The following is a 4,599-nucleotide window of genomic DNA, read 5'->3' on the forward strand; positions in this document are numbered from 1 at the left end:
AGTTAGTTAACTAAATAACCCCTTTGGTCACAAACACTCGCGAAGCCACCTACGTGTTTAATAAACAAAAAGCCACTGGTTATCACTAAAAAGAACCACCCCCCCCCAAAAAAAAAAGGTAGTCTCACGCTTTCGCAAAAGTTCCCTGAGTCGTCGGTTCTATCCGTCATGAAAGAGAGTCTCTGGCCTTCATAGTGACCACAGCTTCAAGAGTTAGATTTTCAGTCTGCAAGGTCGCCGCTGTTTCTGAAGACCCACCTGGAATATAGGAGTTTCAAAAATTGAATTAACAAACTACATATTAGCAAAATCTAACAGAACCCGCAAACACACACAAAAATAATCCTATTTAAAGCCCGTGAATGACTTCAGTAGACTTACACAAGATAGATTATTAAAAGATTCCATTCTAAAAGGGAAATGGGTATGTTAAAATGAAACAAAGTGACGCAAATTGCCAATGCGCTTGTTTATAGCCAGGCCAACTACGGGAGTGACCTAATACCTCTTTCCTTGCTAATTAGCGTATAATCGGCGTTTAGCAAGTCCCTAACTGCCTATTTGCGTCAAGTGCTACTGGGTAAAGGTAAATGTATTGTTTTTTTTCTCTCTTACTGGATCTAAAACGTCTTAGGAAGCCCGTGATTAATCAGACTTAGAAGAGACACATGTGTGCAACGTTTAGAGATTAGCGTTGTGGTAAAAGGCACCCCCTTGATTAATGGTTTAGGTAATACCCTTAAGTTGTCAGTTTAGTCCTTGGTTAATATTCTCTTCATTTCGTATTTTCCCGATAATTTTCCTCTTTCCTAGCATCATCAATTTTTCACAATGCCCCATTTTGTATCTGATTTGAGAAAAAAAACTTGCCTCATGACCTCACCCCGCGATATTAGGAAAGGTTCTCTCCATTCCTTATATTTCTCTCTCTCGTCTACCTCTCACTTGATATACGAAGCTTAAAAGTTAGTCAATTTCCTTCCCAAAAGGCTTTTCCAAATACAGGTGTTCTATGAATATTTTTTTTTTTATAAAAGCACACAAACCTTGGTTACAATCAGCCCCTTGCTTAGTAATTAAAATGTAAATATATGTATAAGTATATGTATATGTATATACATGTATATATATATATGTATATGTATATATATATATGTATATGTATATATATATATGTATATGTATATACATGTATATATATGTATATACATGTATATATATGTATATACATGTATATATATATATATGTATATGTATATACATGTGTATATATACATGTATATATATGTATATGTATATATATATGTATATGTATATATATATATGTATATGTATATACATGTGTATATATATATATATGTATATGTATATACATGTATTTATATATATGTATATGTATATACATGCATATATATGTATATGTATATAATGTATATATATGTATATGTATATACATGTATATATATGTATATGTATATACATGTATACATATATATATGTATATACATGTATATATATGTATATGTATATACATGTATATATATGTATATGTATATACATGTATATATATGTATAAGTATATACATGTATATATATGTATAAGTATATACATGTATATATATATGTATAAGTATATACATGTATATATATATATGTATAAGTATATACATGTATATATATATATGTATATATATATATGCATACACATACATGTGTGTGTACATATATATGTGTATTTTTAGTATTTCTTTCATCTGTGACTAAACTTCCTGTTATCCTATTATATATGCACGAGTGTATGCAAACATATATAGATAACATCCACGTGAGTTCCTGTACTTTCTCTAACGTCAAACAAAGGGTTCCTGTCTTGCCCAAAAGGCTTTTCCAAATACAGGTGTTCTATGAATATTTTTTTTTATAAAAGCACACAAACCTTGGTTACAATCAGCCCCTTGCTTAGTAATTAAATTGTAAATATATGTATAAGTATATGTATATGTATATACATGTATATATATGTATATGTATATATGTATGTATATGTATATACATGTATATATATATGCATATGTATATATATATGTATATGTATATATATATGTATATGTATATATATATATGTATATATATATACATGTATATATATGTATATACATGTATATATATGTATATACATGTATATATATATGTATATGTATATACATGTGTATATATATATGTATATGTATATACGTGTATATATATGTATATGTATATAATGTATATATATGTATATGTATATACATGTATATGTATATACATGTATATGTATATACATGTATATTGTATATGTATATACATGTATATATATATATATATGTATCATCATTTAACGGTAGGTTCATGTCTGAGCCGCCGTGGTCACAGCATGATACTTAGTTGTAGTTTTATGTTTTTGATGCTCTTGGAGTGAGTACGTGGGTAGGGTCCCCAGTTCCTTTCCACGGAGAGTGCCGGTGGTACCTTTTTAGGTAGGCTAGGTAGGCAATCAAGGTGAAGTTCCTTGCCCAAGGGAAACAACGCGGCGGTCGGTGACTCGAACCCTCGAACTCAGATTGCCGTCGTGACAGTCTTGAGTCCGACGCTCAAACATTCGACCACCGCGGCCCTGACGATCATGTGCTTCCATGATTTTTCTTGGAAATTTAGAGCGGGTGGTTCCCATTCCCTTCCGCCCGGTGTTTTTTTTTTTTCTTTTTTTTTTTTTTTCGAGCCACCATCTCTTTTTTACCCGGCACTGACTTGGGCTGACTTGGTCCCCCAGTGGCTAGGCAGGAAATCGAGGTGAATTTCCCTTTGGGCCCAAGGGAACAACGCGGCGGTCGGTGACTCGAACCCTCGAACTCAGATTGCCGTCGTGACAGTCTTGAGTCCGACGCTCTAACCATTCGGCCACCGCGGCCCCCATATATATATATATATATATATTATATATATTATATATATATATAATATATATGTATATACATGTATATATATGTATATGTATATACATGTATATATATGTATAAGTATATACATGTATATATATATGTTTAAGTATATACATGTATATATATGTATAAGTATATACTGTAAAATTCTATTTTGTTTAAGTATATACATGTATATATATGTATAAGTATATACATGTATATATATATATGTATTTATATATATGCATACACATACATGTGTGTGTACATATATATGTGTATTTTTAGTATTTCCTTCATCTGTGACTAAACTTCCTGTTATCCTATTATATATGCACGAGTGTATGCAAACATATATAGATAACATCCACGTGAGTTCCTGTACTTTCTCTAACGTCAAACAAAGGGTTCCTGTCTTGCCCGGACGGACGAGTGAGGCAGCAGAGCATATAGTCGCGTGTAAGTGCCAACAGGGCAGCGCAGACCGCCTTCAGCACAGGGCGTAGAGGTCGTGGCATCCTCAGAGGTGGGGAGGGTACGTTGTGCCGATCCAGAGAGCCAGGAAAGGTGCTAAAAGGAGAGGGAGAGTTCTTCATCTTCTGTGTATATGCTACTTTCATTAATATTGGTGCTTTTAGTACAATTACTCTCATTAAGTCACGTTCAAGGTTTGGATAAAGAGCTGCTGACATAGAAAATAGATAGACAAGATAATGTAAGGTGAATAATCGTTTGTCAAATGCGACTGATATTTAATGAAGTAAAATCCATGAAGTCGCGATGTAAAAGTCTGAAGAACATCATCCTATGGTATTACGAAGAGGGATGTCGAATCGAGTTTTTTTTATCTGATGAAATAAAAATGCTTTATCAAAATGTGACGTAATTCTGTTGCACGATACGTTGCCACTACAGGCACAGACGGTAGATTTAAGTCGATTGTCATATGGTCGATTCTAAAGGTAATTGGAATGTAGACACAAATGAACCAAACAAATGGCACAAAGGACTGAAACAAGTGAACGGCGGAAGCTTCCTTCATCACTAAAATCTTTAAACCAGAAGTTGGAAATCTTGCAAATATCTACGTAATGAATAACATAAAAACAGATTTAAGAGTTCAACGATGAACGATTTTATTTTCTGATTGAATGGCCAGGTGTTGTACAGATCAAGAATTAGAAAGATTAATTTCCAAAGTTAATTTTGTTCTCAGCATGAGGTCATATGTATTACCATTTTATCTTTCTGTTCCATTTTCTTCTCTACGTGAAGACTGAGTTGACGACCCTATTACCTGAAGCATAATTTAAAGGACGTAAATACGCGTTTGTATGTATGGGTGTATATTCATATTCATTAATGTGTGTGCGTGCGTACGTATGTGTGTGTGCGTGCGTACGTGCGTGTGCGTGCGTGCGTGCGTGCGGGCGTGCGTGTATTTGTGTGTGTGTGCGCATACATATAGTTTATAAGGGGTGGACCAACATAATACTTCAAAACAATTTCTACAGGAATATCAACACCAGAGAGAAGCACAAATATGATACAAAGTGTTTAACACCTGAAGCTCCGTCATCTCACGTCACGAGTAAAATTTGGCCCATGACAAGGACACGAAGGGAATAAACGGCCCTTGGTG

This window comes from Penaeus monodon, chromosome 1 (assembly GCF_015228065.2).
Source record: "Penaeus monodon isolate SGIC_2016 chromosome 1, NSTDA_Pmon_1, whole genome shotgun sequence".
Taxonomy (NCBI): Eukaryota; Metazoa; Arthropoda; class Malacostraca; order Decapoda; family Penaeidae; genus Penaeus; species Penaeus monodon.